General features: G+C 34.6%; 1 long non-coding RNA gene and 1 pseudogene across 1 annotated transcript in view; one reads left to right on the top strand and one right to left on the bottom strand.

Annotated features, from left to right (window-relative positions):
• The window catches only part of LOC128314458 (uncharacterized), a 114,479-nt gene extending 106,679 nt beyond the window's left edge, over positions 1 to 7,800 (top strand). The window contains exon 7 of the long non-coding RNA XR_008296119.1: positions 7,488 to 7,800. This is a non-coding gene — a long non-coding RNA (uncharacterized LOC128314458). The remainder of the gene's footprint in view (positions 1 to 7,487) is intronic.
• Positions 654 to 1,796, bottom strand: LOC106973388 (alpha-enolase-like; annotated as a pseudogene).
• Positions 7,801 to 19,010: the final 11,210 nt, after the last annotated feature.

Below are 19,010 nucleotides of genomic sequence, written 5' to 3'. Positions count from 1 at the left end.
AACCCACTAACCGTGAGATCATGACCTGAGCCGAAGTCAGACCCTTAACCGACTGAGCCACTCAGGCGCCCAAAAAATAATTAATATTAAAAAAAATTTTTTAAAGTACAAAGCAGCCAAGACTACGGTATTGTGTCAGAATTCAGAATAGTGTCTATTTTGAAGAAAGATAGAGGGACTGTGATTGGAAGGAACATTAAAGGGAATTCTAGAATGCTGGCAAAGGCCTATTCTTTACCTATTTCTGATTACACAGACATTTCTGTGAAAATCATGGAGCTGTATGATCGGGTTCTATATAGTGTAACAAAAAAATTTCGGAAATTAAGATGTCACAATTGCACAAGCAAGTCATTCTATCTCAAAATATGGTTAATAGTTTTTTGTGGTTTTGTTTTTAGTACTTAGTACTTTTAATTGGTCACTGAGGTCTTTTCTTTTGCACACAAAACTATTAGGGATTTTGCCATTTGGATACCTCTGAGATTACACTGTGGGTACACATGGCTCCAGATACTTGATGAGACGCAAGGTCAGAAAAATAGTGATTTGGGTCAATTATATGATTATAGAGCTGGTATTTCCAAGAGAGTTCCAGAGGTCTAATCAGCCCAGTAGTGACTGAAGGGCTCAGAGGCTTGCCTGCCCAGAGTTTACTTGGCTATAGGGTTTCTGAAGTTCCTGATAGCAAACTTAGCCTTACTGCCCATTTCCTCTTGGTTTCTGAGGTGCTGGCTGTACTTGGCTAAGTGCTCAGATCAGCAAGGTATTCCAGTCTTGATCTGCCCTGAGCAGATCCCCACCCACCATGCCAGTAGTGAAGGTGTCTTCAGTCTCCCCAGAGGGATGTAACACCATCATGAAGCCCCATGTATTTCCTGGACCAGCTCACATGCCTGAAAAGACTTAGTCATGCCTGAAGACTTGGTCATGACTTGGTCATGGAGCCAATGTGGTTCACTTTAAGCAGGAGGCAGTTGCAAGGTTTCCTTGATGAAGAACTTGTACAGGTTGGTTCAGCTTGTCAGATGTGATGTACCTACTGGAGTCATCAGGCAACTTGAAGTCCAGATCTCACTTTCCTTGCTCTGAAGAACTCCAAAGCAGCAACATCCATGCCAATGGTGACCTTACTGGTGTTACTGGCTATCTTGATTTCATTCTTCAGCAGCTGTAGGGCTTCTTTCTTTTCTAGGATGTTAGGAGTAAGCATGCTTCCATCGCCTACATTTGGTGGAATCTTTCCCATATTTCTTCTTGATGACATTCTTGAGGTTGTGGTGAACCTCCGTCTGATACATATGGTTTTCTTGACATTTACTGCACCAAATGGGAGGATCTTAACTCCTGTATGGCCCGCTCTTTGCCAGCACTGTTGATCATACCAATGACTTTAAACTTGCCAGCCAAGTCAACAATGTGGAGCTACAGGGGCACCCCGTTCCCTATTCTCAACAGCTCTAGGTTTGAAGATAGAGACACCCCTCTGTCTATTCCATCTGTCTTCATCATCAGTTTCTCAATCTTCTCTTGTTCAGGTTCTCGCTAAGCCAAGTAGGTGCGATAGTTTTGTTGATGTGCTCAACAGCCTTTGAGACGCCTTTCCCCTTCTAGCGTGTTTACATCATTGTCAAGGAGTTCTAAGGCCTCATAAACACCAGTTGTCACTTTTGAGGTACAGAGATCAACCTGAACGGTGGGATTCCCATGAGGGTGAAAGATCTCTCTGGCATAGATCTTGAGAATAGACATAGTTAACTTCTGGCTGCTGGATCTCATCATCAGGGGAAAAGGAAAAAGGGAGCTGTAGACACCAAGGGTGACTATTAAGCTGCAAGGTCTGGTGCACCAAGTTCCCCCTGAGCCCCTCTCTGTACTGTCTGCCCCAATGACCCGTCTTGCTCCCAGGGACCTGATCATCTTATTTTTAAATGGAAACTTACAACATAAGGCCATTTTATAACTCAATAATATCGGTCTACTCTGTCAACACATGTAGAATTGTCAGAATACTTGCACTTAAATAGTGCATTTCATTATACCTTTTCAAATACATTGCCAAATATGTATTTTAGGAACTAATAATAAAGGGAATGCAATTAATAGTGGGGGTACTTCAACAATATTAAATGTTACCATGTATTTCTAGAATCAAATCCAAAATTTACTATTTTCCAACCAAACTTAAAATACTTTGACTTTGGGGGTCTAAGTGGCTCAACTGGTTGAGTGTCTGACTCTTGATTTTGGTTCAGGTCATGATCCCAGGGTCGTCCTGGTATCTGGCTCTGCACTGAGCATGGAGTCTGCTTAAGATATCTCTGTCTCTCTCTCTCTCTCTCTACATATATATATATCTCCCTCTCTCTCTCTGTCTCCTCTCGCTGCCCCTCTCCTCCACTCTCACTCTCTCTAAAATAAATAAATAAATAAATAAATAAATAAATAAATAAATAAAATTAACAACAACAACAACAAAAAACCCCTTTGACTTTAAAATAAGCAAAGGGAAACTTGGAGAACAGAATAATATACAAAAATAAGATAATTAAAGCTTATGATAGCATAATAAAACACTTGGTAAATTCGCAGTGTACGTAAATGATTCAGTTGATTAAGCTTCTGCTTTCAGCTCAAGTCATGATTTTGTGGTTTGTAGGACTGTCAGCATAGAGGCTGCTTGGGATTCTTTCTTCTTCTCTCTGCCCCTACTCCACTTGCATGTATGGGTACTCTCTCTCTCTCAAGATAAAAATAAGAAAAAAAAAAACACTTAAAAAAGAAAATAAGTCATGGCAAATTCCCATTATTGAATTGAAAACTTAATTGTCAATTTAAATTTTTTTCAATTTTTCATGACTTTTGGAGATAATCACTATTTATATTAACATTTCAGTTTTAGGAAATGTTGCCTACGTAAGATCAATACCGACAATTAAGGAATCATTATCACCATCAATTTTTTGGCCATTTATATGTCTTCACCCTGTAGTCAGAACACCTTTTCAGTTTTATTAAAAATGTTATTATCAACTGAACATTATTATTATTTTATTATGGATCTTGTTTTTAATCATATATAATAGGTTCCATTATTAACAGTTAATTCTTGTAATAAAAAAGGGAAAATTATGGTTTTTTTAATGTTTATTTATTTATTTATTTATTTACAGAGATAGAAAGAAAAGCAGGAGCAGGGGAAGGGCAGAGAGAGGGAGTCAGGGAATCTTAAGGGGGTTCTGCACTGACAGGGCTCAACTCACAAACCATGAGTTGAAATCAAGAGGCAGATGCTTAACCGACTGAGCCACCCAGGTGCCCTGGGAAAAAATGGCCTTAATATTTTGTGCAATATTAATACAGATAAACAAACTTTATCTTTTTCCCCATCCTTTTTGCATTTAAACTCTATATTTTTTTCAACGTTTTATTTATTTATTTATTTATTTATTTATTTATTTATTGGGACAGAGAGAGACAGAGCATGAACGGGGGAGGGGCAGAGAGAGAGGGAGACACAGAATCCGAAGCAGGCTCCAGGCTCTGAGCCATCAGCCCAGAGCCTGACACGGGGCTCGAACTCACAGACCGCGAGATCGTGACCTGGCTGAAGTTGGACCCTTAACCGACTGGCCACCCAGGCGCCCCACTATGAATATTTTTTATGGAAGAGATGTGTCTCATAAACAATAGATGCCGAATTTTTTGTTTTTGGTTTTACCCAGTCTGACATTGTCAGTTTTAATTAAAATATTCATTTCTTTTACTTTGAATGCAGTTATTACTTACTTTATGTCTATAATATTTTATTATTTTTGACCTACCTGAGGCTTTGTTTCTTCTCTACTTTCGCTTCTCTTGGATTAATAAAATGTTTATTATTTTTATTATTTCATCATTTTCCTTCTATTTACTTGTTAGACACAATTTTTCAATTGGTTAGCTGTTAATCTAGTATTTAACATGCATTTCAGACAAATGATGCATTGATGCATGCCAGTAATTTATCAGTACCCAGGTAGATCAAGAAGCTTAAGATTATTTCAACCCATTTACTACTTTCTTACCTTTTAATACTCATTTGCATGGTATTTAATTCTGCATATACATAACACTACAAATACTAAATGCTTTGTACTATTAATATTAATTTATATTTATCTGTTTTCTCTTTATATATAATGTATACCCACATTCCTTCTTTGTGAATATCTTATTTTAATATTTCTTGCATTGGAGATTTGTTGGTGATAAATTATCTTTTTTTATTTGACTAAAATAATCTTTACTTCATATTTCTTTTTATTTTAAGTGTTATTTTCACTGGCTAGACAGTATCAGGTTGTTCACTATTTTTCTTTTTTTTTTTCAGCACATTAAACATGCCACTACTTTGTTTTCTGGCTTCGTTGTTTTTGCTAGAAACTTAGTTGTAAGTCATATTGTTGCACTTCTGAAGTTACCTTGCTTTCCTTTCTTCTTTGAGTGTTTTTGAGATTTTCTCTTTGTCCTTTATTTAGAGCAGTCTTATTGTGATATGCCTTTTCCCCTTTGTTCATTTTATGTTTCTCCTATTCAATAGCTAAAGAATTGAACTCAACATTATCAAGTTGATGCCAAATATTAAACACAGAGCATAATTTTGACAAAATAGCAAGAAATTTCAAAAATAGTACACCTTGGAAAATTTACCTGATAGGACATGTGGTATTTAAAAAAAAGTTTTCCTCTAATTTGCAGATCTTCTTGAATGTTTTCATTTATTGGGGGTAAATGTCTAGAAATGGCCTAGCTAAGTAAAATGCTAAGTGTATGTTGTGTAAGAAACTGCCAAACTGTCACAGTGGCTATTCCATGTTACATTCCACTAGTAATTTATATGGTTAATGGGATAGCACATTTATTATATTAACTCCCTGAGTGTTGTACTTCATATGCCACTAACTTGATATAGAAGTTTATTTCCCAAAAATATTCAGTAAGTGAGGAATAAAGAAAATGAGGCACATAATTGCTCAAATACAGGTTATATAAAGATGATTTATACTCTTTATATTCATTCATTCACTCATTCACCTTTTCATTTACTTGACTAGATTAATGTGCCTTTTCTGTGTTTGGTACTAAATGAGTTGTAAAGGTTTGAGGAAATGATATATTCTTTGGAGGGAGGCAGATTCTATATAAAAGTTTACAAAATCCTTAGGTCACTAAAATAGATTATAGATTTTTAAGTGCTCTTTGTGTAGCTTGACCTTCCTGAAGATAAGTTCCTAAACATTGACAAGTGGATGACAATCTACAGTTTCCTCATGTAATCTTTGTTATATTATAGGTGAGATCATTAGTAGGAACAACTGAATTGGCAATATTAGGGATTAAGGAGTTAACTTTTTAAATTAACTTGTATTCAAATACATGTTAATGTTTTAACAATAGGCAAATAAGAAAGAATATGAGCAATTCTTAAGGGAAAATGGAAGGACTGGAAGAAGTTAAAAACATTCCCTAAATAGATATGTAAATAGAAAACAAAGTCTGAGACCCTCAAGATGGATTTAGGGATTCCAATTTTCATGTAAAAAGAGGTTTAGATTACCAAACAGATATTTGAAGAGGGAAAGGAAAAACCTCCGAGAAGAATTTCCAAATGCAGGAAAACACCAAGAATCTTCAATTTGAAAGGCACAAGTGAGTAATAGAAGAATGAATGGTGTTCATATGAAGACATGTCTGAATAAGCTGATAAAACTAAGGGGCAAAAAAGGTTACTGAAGTAATAAGGAAGAAAGAATAATTATTTTTTTAAGAATGAGAATTGAATTAATATAGAATCTAATCAGGACCTATGAAAACGATATGACACTGGGATAATAATACAAAATTATTGAGGGGGCATATTTTGGATACAGAATTTTAAAAATGCTTAAACCATTAAAAATATGAGACATAAAAATTATTTCAGGGGCGCCTGGGTGGCTCAGTTGGTTAAGCATCCAACTTCAGCTTAGGTCATAATCTCATGGTTTGTGAGTTCGAGCCCCATGTTGGGCTCTGTGCTCATAGCTCAGAGCCTGGAGCCTGTTTCAGATTCTGTGTCTCCCTCTCTCTGACCCTCCCCAATTTATGCTCTGTCTCTCTGTCTCAAAAATAAACATTTAAAAACAATTAAAAAAATATTTCAGACATGGAAAGTTTTAGAGTATTTAGTTCCTCTGCATCTAGGCCTAGGAAAATAATTTAGAAAGTAGTTTTATTTTCAAAAACTCAAGAAAAAGTGAAGATATGAACTCTATGCAAAAAAAAAAAAAGTCCTGAAAAGGTACAATTTGAATATGAATCAAATTGAAATAAAATACATTTTAGCAAGAGAGATAATAAAACAAAACAAACACTTTTGTTCATATGCTTGAAATATTACTTTGTTATGTGGTACAAATTTGGTTTCAAAAGTTTTCTTCTCTTTGCAAGCCCATTCACAATACTTGTTTCTGTAACTCCCATTAATTAATAAGTCATAATATTGTAAATCTGTGGTTTTGGATCTTAAATTCAGAATCTTCCTGCAGACCGATAACAGTATTTTCACATTCAGGCTAAAATAGAATGTAAATGTTCTAAATTCCGGCAACTAAAAAATAATGATATGACTATTAGAAATTGGGATATTTATGGAGAGTGAGATTATATGGAAAGAAACTTAGGTTATATGGAAAGAAACATAGATAATTCTATACTATGTATAGAATTCATGTGGAGAATTCATGTGGAGAATATGTGGAGTTAAGAGGAAAGTTCTACAATTTAAAATGTAAACCTAATCAATGAAGAACAAAACCTTTCTGAAATATTTGTAAGAAGAAATAGAATATAAGTTGAGTGATTGCATAAATGTGATGACCATTCTCTAATAGCAGCATGTCAATGGTCACCACCTAATTAGGTAAGTCAAGAAATGGACAAATGAGTCTAGGTATCTGCAAATTATTATTACAGACTGCATGTAGCCCATCTAGGCAGAAAATAATTCTTTAAAAAAATTAGGCATCGCAGGAGTGCCTTATACAGTCATGCTTGCCTACTGTACAACCGGGCATAAAGCAGGTTCATTGTATTTAGGAGAAAACTAACCGTGGTGCGAGAGTTCATCAACTCAAATAAAACCACGTGTCACCTATCCTTCTAAATGTATGACTCTCAGGACTAGTTACATCACAGATGTGCTACACAACCAGTCCTAGAATGACATGAGTCTTTGTCTACTTGCTAAAACAAGTGTACAGATGTGACCCTGTGTTGTTCATTTCTGCATCCAAATCTAATAAAGAAGCATCGAATTAGTAATATACTACGTAAGTGCCTGTATTCCAGAGGCAAGTGAAGGTCAGAAATGTAAAATAGCACCACTAAGATATGTTAGTGTTTTGTTTGTTTGTTTTCTTGTTTTTGTTTTTTGGCTTAAAACACAGAAATTTTTTGTCTTCTAGGTTCTTGAGGCCAGAAGTCCAAAATCAAGCTATCAGCAGGGCTATGCTCCCTCTGAAGGAGGTTCTGAAGTATGATCCCTGCTTTGCCTCTTCCAGCTTCTCAGTAGCCCTAGGCATTTCTTGATTAGGACACATCACTAAAATCTCCGCCTTTGTCTTTTTTTTTTTTTTTCACATTTCTAAAATTGCTAATACAGATATACCATACATCTAACCATTCCCTATTTTTTTTACAGCATCATTGAGATATTGCTATATAACATGTAAATTTAAGGCATACAATGTGATGATTGGATGCACATATAATTGCAAAATGAATAGCACAAAAATGTTAGTTAATATTTTTGTCCTTTCACACCTTTTATTTTTTTTAGTGTAATTCTAATAGGTGTGATTATGATTAGTTTCTCACATATTTACATTTTTGATTTAGGTAAGGTGATGAAAATGTTTTCTTCAGTAAAATATTATGTTTATTACATTTCATTATATAATAAGAGCATATTCTAGAGTGTACTTTCTTTTTTTTCAACGTTTATTTATTTTTGGGACAGAGAGAGACATAGCATGAACGGGGGAGGGGCAGAGAGAGAGGGAGACACAGAATCGGAAACAGGCTCCAGGCTCTGAGCCATCAGCCCAGAGCCCGACGCGGGGCTCGAACTCCCGGACCGCGAGATCGTGACCTGGCTGAAGTCGGACGCCTAACCGACTGTGCCACCCAGGCGCCCCTACAGTGTACTTTCTAATGAAAATAATGTATATCTAACAACATCCTAATACTTATATCTTCTCAAATTAATAATAAAAATTATATTTTAAATTTCCTGAATACTTAGCTACTCAAAGCGCTTTTTCTTGACATTCTCTAATTCTAACAGCAACTCTTGGATCTAGAAACAATAGTATCATATTATTAAAAAAGATAAAAACTCGGGGTGCCTGGGTGGCTCAGTCGGTTAAGTGTCCGACTTTTGGCTCAGATCATGATCTCACAGTTTGTGAGTTTGAGCCCCACATCGAGCCTGCTCTGGATTCTGTGACTGCTTCTCTCTCTGCCCCTCACCTGCTTGCTCGCTTGCTCTTTCTCTCTCTCTCTCAAAAATAAATAAAACATTAAAAGAATTTTAAAAAAGATAAAAACTCTTAAAAGTTAATAGAACTTTCATACATTAAATCAAATAGAAGATGGCAGATCCAGGACTTGAGTTTATATTTTTCAGTTCTAATACCGAAAAGCTATACGAAAGTTGTGATTGTATTTAAAAACCAAAAAAATAAAAATAAAAATAAACAATTTCAATAACATGTTATGCTATGTTTTATAACATAGATTTATTATTTTTGTACAAAAATAAAAGAAACATAAGCCGATAATATTTTAAACAAGCTCTATTATGAATATCAATATCATCATTACTTTTCATTAGTGTCTGCTAATTTAATATTGTTAAAATTTTCTTTAAAAATAATTCTCTTAACAATCATCTCAAATATTTGCAATTGGTTTTGTTATAATAACTAAACTATCAAAATAAAGTTATTTTCAAACAATATGTAGCTGCAAATATGTATGTAATTTATATATGCCAGTGTGCTTCACAACTTTCCTATAGCTTTTTGGTTCACTATTTTTAATTATTTTTTTTTCTTTTCACCTCTTAGTCATGCTATAGTATTCAGAAGTGTTTTTGTTAAGTACTAGAGTCTGCAATGTTAATTACTCAGTAAGATATTCTAAGTTCATGCTGACTTAGAATTATTATGTTTTTGATTTTTTTTTAATATTTATTCCTTTTTTGAGATAGACAGAGACACAGAGCATGAGCAGCAGAAAGAGAGGGAGACACAGAACCTGAAGCAGGCTCCAGGTTTTGAACTATCAGCACAGAGCCTCATGTGGGGCTTGAACCCACCAACTGTGAGATCATGACCTGAGCCAACGTTGGGCGTCCAACCCACTGAGCCACCCAGACACCCCTAGAATTATTATGTTTTTAAAAGCAACCAAGTTACAGCAAGATGTTTCCAAATCATTTCATTTAAATCCATCGTCGTAAAATTTCAGCCAATATGGGAAACTTTAAAAATTGTCACAAATAGGATAAACTGATGATTACCAGAGGGGAGGTGGGTGAGGGGATGGGTGAAATAGGTGATGGGGATTAAAGGGTGCACTTGCTGTGATGAGCACGGGGTGTTGTATGGAATTCTCACTATATTATACATCTGAAATTAATATTACACTGTATGTTAACTAACCGAATTTTAACTAAAAACTTTTGAAAAAATTCTCAGGAAGTTATTTTTGTATTGTGTTGTTTTTAGTAATTCCTTGATCATTCTCTACATTTGAGTGAGATATACGTCAATGAGTGAGATATGCCTCAATTCCATGTGGCTGAAGAAGAACCTCTTTTAAGTTTGTAAATGTTTCTGAAAAATTGATAATAACATTTGCTGTACTTTAATTGCAATTTTTAATCTTTCATCAAAAAATACAACAAAATAGTAAAAAGTATTTAGAAAAAGTTCTTTGAAGAATCATACTTCAACGTGTACAATAAAAATCTACCAAATAACCTCTGATTCCAGAAATGATTTACATTATTGCTATACCTTATACATTACTATCCCAGTAACTTCATTGATTTTTGAAGTCCTTTTCAAAGTTCTTGGCAACTAAATATTGTGGATGAATAATGCAATAATTTGCTAAAACACCTGGTGTTTCTTATTTAAGTTGGCCGTAAACCTATGTTACCTACTAACCCATTAGTGTTCTTCCATCTGTTGTACAAGTTATGTCATTGGAAAAGGGGGTATTTTTTCCTGTAAACTAATTTTAAAGGTTTCAAATATTGACAAGCTCTGCATATTATAGTATGTTATTCCAAATGACATCTCCTCTGTTACTTTAAAATTCTTTTTGAACTGTGCGTATGGTAGCTTAATTTATTATATACTTCACTTTTGTATACCTGCTCATTGAATCATCTAAAAAACAGTATCTTTGTTCAATAAAAAGGAATAAATTGTATCACATTTGAACTATCTTTCATCATAGTACAGATACCTTCACATACAACTAACAGTATTAATTTTTCTCTAATACTGTATACTTGACCATACTTTGTATTATTTTTGCTTTTTATAGGAAAGAAAAGAAACCTTGACAGTAATGGATTTAAGACTTTTTTAAACATTCTATTGACTGAATAACACTTTTTGAAATGTATTTATGTTTTAGAATTTTTTGGTTATTGTGTTTCTTTATTAAAATCTGCATGTATTCTCAATATTTTTGTTGCTTAATTGGGAAAAATATGCTGGTCGATTAAATAGAACCATGATGTTCATTTTGGGATGCAGTGATAAAACCCAAGAATGAAAACTCAACCAAATAATGTAGACATTTTTCTCTCTATATAAAATATTTTAAAATAAGATCTAAAATCACCTTTGTTGTACATCAGTGCATGGGGCTGTATTGACAACATATATCACAAGCGGTCCTGCTATGGTGAAATGATTTGCCAAAATGTTGAACATTATCTATTTCTCTCCCTCCTCCACACACATCCAGACACATCCACAACACACACGCATTGCCCACGCTCTTTCTAAATATGAATTACTTACGAGCAGATCCTTTGTCTGCCTTCCCCATTAAGCCAGCACCTCTAAGTCTGAGAAGGACACCTTGTAGGTGCTCAATAAATACCTGATAAATAAATAAATGACTTCTCTTTGAGCATTTTATTTCAATAAATATATTGTCCTTCTAAGTGAATTCTATGTAATAGCTGAAGACACAAAGTAATTACAAGATTAGAACAATTCAAGCTGAACCCTGAAGTGTGATTAGTAGTAGCAATGTGTTACGTGGTTATTTTAATTTTGGCCACCAAAAAAAAGACAGCTTTCACATAAAAAATAATTTTTATAATTTGAATTTCTAAACTGAAAGTCAAATGAGTTTATTCTCATAAGGGTACAATGTGTTTTCCACTCAGAAACTTTAAAAAATTGACATTTTTAGTCTCTCGTGTAAGAAACAACATAGGAAACAGCATTCAGAATGAGCCAAGGTACCCTTTAGCAGAAATGTTGAATTATAGTTTGCCGAAGGAATACCAGGATTGCTCACGTTTGCATATTTAGATTAATAGTACATTTCTACAAGGTTTGTGCTGTAATTGGAACTTAAGTAACATTTGTAAAGTGTTATCTGTCAGAGCCTGAAGAGACCCAAAGAGAATGTATGTCATTATGCAAAATTACTAATTAAGTACAAGTAATTTAGCAGATAATTTACATGCTCATCTTATAATAGAAATTATTTAGATTTAGGGTTCTCTTTGTATTTCTAAAGTAATCTTGACCCAAGGGATCACAGACTGTTAGGGAGAGGTATAAATTATGGAATGAGACATATGTTTAACTGATTCATAGAGCTTTTGTTGTGGCTAATGATTCCTCTAACAGTAATTGCATAAGGGAAAACATTTTCTTTTTAAGTAAATAATGTTCATTTCCTCTTAAATCTACTGTCACTTGACAACATTAATGTGGAAAAATTTTTACCTTCTTGATTAGCTCTCCAAGGATATCCAGCAGCTTTAAATTAATATTGATCAAACAGAAACCATCATATCTATCAAAATGTTCTTATGAATGTGGATGCATGGAAAAAAAAATTCAATAGGTTCTGGAAAAAAACGCTCTCCTGAAATATACTGTAAATATATTGAGAATTATTAATATGAGGAAATTATTCTGGAAAGTGGGATTTATTTTGTGGAATACTATGTCCATTGACCAATCTTAAAATTGCAATATTAAAGATTTATATCTATACAGTCAAATTGTGGGCATATTGCATTAATAATTGTTACCTTAACACTACAGCTTTGGGGATTAAACAACCTGCATTCCCAAAGTGACTTTTATCCAAATCATGTGAAAAAGGTTAGGAACTCTATTTACTCACAGCTTTCGTATGAATATCCTAAAACAGTGTTGAGGCACACTTTAATTTGGGTGACAACTCTCTCAAGTTCTTCTATTTTCTTTTGGCTTAATTTATTGTTGGCTTTTAAATAACTATTTAAAAGTTTAGTGTTTAATTATTTGATATTATTTTTTCTAATTGCTATTGATGTAGATATTTAATGTATATATTTCACTCTATCAAATTCCTTTAGCTATATCTCAGATTCTGATAGGTCTCGTTTATGTTTTGAGAAGTGTTACAATTTCCAGTTTCATCCAACAGTTGTTTAACACTGCATGTTTAATTTCTAAGTAGATGAATTTTTTTTCTTTTTCTATTTTGTTATAAATTACTAGCTTTATTGAAAAGAGTACAGAGAATTCTCTTCATCTTATTTCTATGTTTTTATTTTTAAACTTTTTTTATTTGAGAGAGAGAGAGAGAGAGAGAGAGCACTCACAAGTACAAGCAGGGCAGAGGGGCAGAGGGAGAGAGAGAGAATCTTAAGCAGGTTCCACACTCAGCATGGAGTCTGATGCAGGGCTTGATCCCACGACCCTGGGATCATGACCTGAGTTGAATTCAAGAGTCAGATGCTCAACCAACTGAGCCATCCAGGCATTCCTTATTTCTATTTTTTAGAATGTATTTAAGATTTCATTTGTGACATAAAAAATGGTCAGTTTTCATGAACACTTTCTGTGCATTTAAGAGAAGTTAGTATATCTGAGTTAAAATTACAATATATAAAGGTTAAATTATTGATAACAAATATTCAGTACTTCAAAATGGTTTCAAAATTTTTGTGTATTTGATCTCTTTGGGCCAAGAGAGATGTGTTAAATTTTACCTTTATTAATTGTTTTTGTCTATTTCTCCTTGTACCTGCTGTAGATGCTGTTTAGTGAAACTCATTGTATTGCTTACATAAAAATTCATGACCATTATAGTTTCACAGAGAAATATTTCTTAAATTTAGAAAATTATAATTTCATCATTTTATACTCTCTTTGGTCTAAGATTTTCTTTTCAAATATCAAGATTTAACCTGCACTTACTTTCAATTGCATTTGAATAGGACATATCTGTGCATCTTTTTTATTTTTATAACTTCTTAAGGTTAGTTTATTTTTTGGGGATAATTTTTAGACAGTAAGAAGGTTTTTTTTTTTCCTACTGGTGATAAAAGCCCATTTAATTGTTGCTACAATTGATATATTTATCTTCTAGTTTCTTACATTTTGAAAGCTTTGTTTACATAGAGATATATAAATTTGTTGTCATTTATTCTCTCATCATATATTTGGAGATTTATAAAGATTTGTAGTTTTAGATTAATGGTTACTTTTATAGTAATGTTTTTTTAGAGTATTCTTGGTCTTCTCACTTTTTTTGGATTCTGTCCATTATTCCCCTCTATGACCAGTATTGAATTTCACTCAAACTTTTTCTTCCTCATCCCCTTTACCTCTAAATCCAGTTTGAAGTAATGTCTCTTACTCCTAGTGTATACTTATAAGGCAGTTAGTTAAATGATTCTACTTTCCACATGCTCTCTCAATTTTATGAATTGTGAGATTATTAAATTATTATTAATAATTAATATTAATTATTATTAATAAATTTATGAATTTATTAATTGTGTTATTTATCTAAAATGTCAGACCGTTTAAATTACATGTGCTTTATCGGTGTTCCTTATGATTATCACTTCTTACAAATAAATATATATCCAATGTTTATCACCAGTTTAAGGTGATGTCCTTAATTGTTTTCGTTTTCTAAAAATAATTTTCTAGTTAATTTCCTCAGGAAGGACTTATGGGAACAATACTCCCTGAGTTCTGTCATATTCTTAAAGTTTGTAGATGGTCTTCAGACTAGAAGTTCAATTTAGATGGTATATCTTTTGATCAGAGTTGTTTCCTTTCGATTCTTAAATGAATCACATGGTTTTCTGGCACATGAGTTTAGTGTTGAAAATTAATGCAATCTGATTTTTTTCCTTTATAACTCAGTTCATTTGAATATCGAACTGGCTTTATTCAACAATTCATGAATGTCGTCTAACAAATAGAATGAGTTGCACAAAATGGAAGGCTTTTAAAAGCAGAAAGGGGATGAGGAAAATAATGTATTGTTTTGGGCACCTTCTTTTTGAGGATTGAAAGGGTGTATCAGGTGGATATCATCACTAGTGTTGAGGTGGTAATTCTAGGTCAACTTTTAAGGGTTGCAATCCTGGGAGAGGCTGAAACTCAGACTAGGTATTAAGTCTTGGTTTGCTGATGTTGGGCTTAGCACAAATGACTCCATTTTGGGCCCATTGTCTCTTTGTTTACAATTTCCCCTCTTTTGATCAGACTCTCAGCTTGAGATGTGATCAAAAATAAGGCATTTCACACCACTCTCAGCTATTGCTCTATATTTCTTACAGCTTTTACTGATCTTCTATGAAAACATCACTCTTGCAGCAGGGGAAGGCTTCAACGTATCCATACATATAATAAGAAGAATATATTGATAACCGATACTAGGTGGGAGTGAAAGAGAGCCAATTATAGGTGCCCAAAGGGGCCAGAGAAAGAAGGATTGACATGGAAAGTTGTTTTTGCAAGTTTATGAACTTAACCAACCACATGTTGGTGGTATACTGTTTTTACATTTTTGAAGGAGTCTCTCTACCAATGTTTATTCATAATTTGAGTCATCCTAAATGCACCATGGTAGGTGAAGGTATGTAAACACCAAAAAATGGGGTTTTCCAAGGAAGTGGGAAGAAACAAGCCTTCTTGGGTTTCCTATAACTCCCATTGCCCTTTGAACTTTAACCATAGTTTTGCTTTTCTTAATTTCTCTGATTCAGGACTAGACTGTTGCCATGTTGTAAGGCTATCAGGAGGTCAAAAGTCTGGCCACACGAGATCATTTTTGCAAAAGCAGAACGGAATTCAACACATTTGCTACAACCTTCATAGATTCTTTGCTTCTGCCTTTGCATGAAAGTCCGCTAGGGCATTCTTCTGATACTCAGGTTCAGTGTTTTTAGAATAGGCTTCAATATTGATGACAACAGTTTCAGAAGATAAGAGAATAATTTGTTGTCTATTTTTGATTGTGGTTCCAGTGGTCATAAGAAAACCCCTTTGTTTCTAAAACATCCCCAAATTATAAATGACTCCAATGGCATATCAGTATAAATATTAATGATTTGTCCTTTTTATAATTGGCACGTTCTAGTGAGGGTTGGGGCTCTATTTTTTGGTCTGATTTAGCTTATGTGAGATTTCCCCTCTCAAATAGTTCATATCGGGTAGTAGCAGGTTACTAACAATTTTCCAAGTAACAGCTTGGAAATACTTTTTTCTTTTTTTATTTCTACAATATAACCCACCCACAGAAATGACCATATCAAGATTAGTCAAAGACATGTCTTGTAAATCAAAATGTGGTGTCACAAAATAGGATATTATTACCTCGCAGTTATGGGGCTGGCCTTTGTCAGGCAAGGGTAGCAATGTCACAGGATTTATAATGTTGCAACGTTAAGGATTTAAATTAAATGGTGAAAGCAGAAGGATGCCATAGGAAGTTAGTCTGCTTGGAGAGAAATGTTGAGTCAATTCAGAATTAAGAAGACTTTTGGACAGCGCGTGGAGTTTGTAAGTAAATGTCATTTTCTAGGGTTAAATCCACTGAGGCTTCTACTAATTTTGCAGCTGCAGCTCTATAGCCTTAAGGCAGTTTGGATATGCACAAACAACCACTCAAGTTGTGTACTATAATAAGCAATAGGCCTATGTTTATTACCATGTTCTTGTGTGAGCATTCCCAGGGCTTGGTTGTCTCTTTCATACACAAATAAGGTGAAAAGTTCTGAATGGTTAGGTAACTTTGGGGCAGGCAGTTCTTTTAACACTCGTTTTAGTCTTACAAAAGACCTGTTCATGTTTCTTTTCCCAAGGAAGAAGTTCAGGGACTGAAATTTTAGTAAGTTTACAGAATGAAACAAATAAAGAAAAATTAGGAACCCAAGGTCTGCAATAGCTAGCAAGACCCTAGAAATCCAAGAAGCTGTTGCTCGCTTGTGGGCCTGGGAAATTCGTGGATGAGCTTAATTCTTTTTGGAGATAGCTGGAATCCTTTAGTATTTAGATTATGACTTAGGTAGTAAACAGTGTCTCAGAACAATTGCAATTTCTCTTTAGATACTTTGTCTCTTTTTAGTTAACTATTGTAGCAAATAAACAGAATCCTTTATGGACCAGTAACTGAGTTTAGCAAAAGATTGTCTACATATCCTAAAAGGGTTGATTTTTCTGGGGAACTGGGTGGTATTTAAATCTTGGTGGAGTACTTGAGAGAAATAATAAGGGGCCTCAGTGAACCCGTGAGTCATGACTGTCCAGGTATATTGTTGATTGTTCTTAGTAAAGGCAAATGGATATTAGTTGTTAGGGCCTACAGGGATGCTGAGAAAGGCTGAAAAAAGGTCTGTAACAGTGAACCATTTTGAGCGTGGTAAGACTTATAACAAAAAGCTTTTCAGCTTTGGAAGAACTGGGGAATAAGGAGATAGCTATCTTATTAATAGCTCTCAAGTCCTAGACAAATCGCCATCCCCTCACATTAGGATTTTGGGCTGGGATGGCTGGTGTTAGAGGGGCTGTTTCAGGGTGAACCCTTAGACAATTAGGTCTTCCATTATTGTTGTGAAGCCTTGTATAGCCTCAGGCTTTAATGAATATTGAGATAATATGGGAAGAGGTTTAGTTATATCTATCTAAGTTTTTATAGGTTCTTCATTTTTATTCTCCCTATATCAGTATTGGAAGTAGCCTACAGCTTTTCAGTCACCTTGATCACGTTTGCAGACTTTTGTTGGAATTCTTCCTCTTCTATCAAGGGCCGATTGTAAGGAACATGAAAGTTCAGGTCCAGGTTGGTCAGGAACTCTGAGGTAAGGTCTCCATTGGAGGCAAAATATATTGGCCTTTCTCATTTAGAAAGAGCTCTACCTTTATAGTTTGGAGCTGTATCACATAGCAAAAAAGGATATTTTTCAGTAAAAGGTGTCAGAGTCATTTGTTGAGTCAGAAATTCTCTCCAAATTCTACTAGATAGCCTCACTATGGAAACCTTTTCACTCTGAAGGATTTTCTTTGAAAAATTTGTTGTCCTATGAGAGTGAAGTTTCAAGTAGTGAGTGTAGCTTTCTGATACCCACTATAAATTGGCAAGGTTTCCCATTAATTTTAATTGGAGTTCCCCCTTAGCTGCTTATGGAATTATTGGTATCCGTTTACAGAAGGACCTCTCAAAGTCCCATCAATTCTGGAAGAGGCTCATATGGGGGCTTTGCGTTAGGGGTAGATATGAGGGCACTCAACTCTGTATGAACTAAAGTATTTGCACAGGACCTTGGAAACATTCTTTTCCCCAGTGTCCCAATTGACTACAAATCAGTTATCAGTCCGTGGGTCAGTGTTTTGGTGATGGGTCCCTAGCAGGTACAATGTGAGAGGCCCAGTGTTAACTTAGTTCTCTGGCCTTGAAGCTGTTAAAGTTGGAAGGCCAATAGTTTGGTGGACTTTTGTTTATGATCTTGTTCCAAAGTCCTTTCAAAGTGTCCAGCTATGGTCATGTGTTTAGTCAGACTGGTGATCCCTTATCTTATTTTCTGCCTTTTTATCCACCCACCTACCTATTTACAAAGAGCACATCTGGAATGTCATAAGAAGCTTCCAAACAGGCTTGAAGTCTGACACAGATTCATCTTTCTTTTGTTTGCATGTTTAAAGAATAAACCAATTAATGTGGGCAGGGAAGGAATCATCTGTAAAATATTAGTTGCTATTCTGAGAGGTTTTTCTGGTCCATGAGGGGGCCATGTTGAAGAGTGAGGATCTCAAAAATCCTCAGGATTTTGCCATTTTGCTTCCTGCATCAATTTTTGGGCTTCACCAGATCCTACCAGTATGCGCTCAAGTTCACAAAGTTCTGGCAGCCCAAGATCATAGGCCCTGACAATTACTCTAAATTCTTCAGAACGTTTTTGGGGATCCTTCTCGGGTTTAGGAAATTCTTTAACCATGGCCTGTAGTTCACTCTTTGACCAAGGAGTAAAAGATACCTGAGGAGGATTGCCTGCAACCTCAGGCAGGTTTCTTTTACAGGGTAACTATTTAATAGTCTCTTCAGAGTGGAAAGGCAGTTCAGACAGAAAATTAGTAAAAAAGTGAGTACTGGGTAAAGGAGCATGGAGAGGAACAACAGGAGTTACATTAGTCTTAAAGCTTTTGTTTTAGGTACCTCTTGTATCTTTAATTTTTCATTCTACTTTGGCAACAAATCTTTCAAATAGTCTATTTTGGAATCTTGAAGACTTTTGGAAGTTTCTGCATACCAATAAAAATAGGTATCCCATTCTATTCATTTAATTCAGGAATCTTTGCTTTCAAGTGCACTTCTTAAATAGATAATCTTGTCTAATTGGAACATACCCCATAATGGCCATTGCAATTTGA

The sequence above is a fragment of the Acinonyx jubatus genome, chromosome B1 (assembly GCF_027475565.1).
Source record: "Acinonyx jubatus isolate Ajub_Pintada_27869175 chromosome B1, VMU_Ajub_asm_v1.0, whole genome shotgun sequence".
Taxonomy (NCBI): domain Eukaryota; kingdom Metazoa; phylum Chordata; class Mammalia; order Carnivora; family Felidae; genus Acinonyx; species Acinonyx jubatus.
The sequence above is the reverse complement of the archived record's forward strand: the minus strand, read 5'-3'. Positions and strand labels throughout refer to the sequence as shown.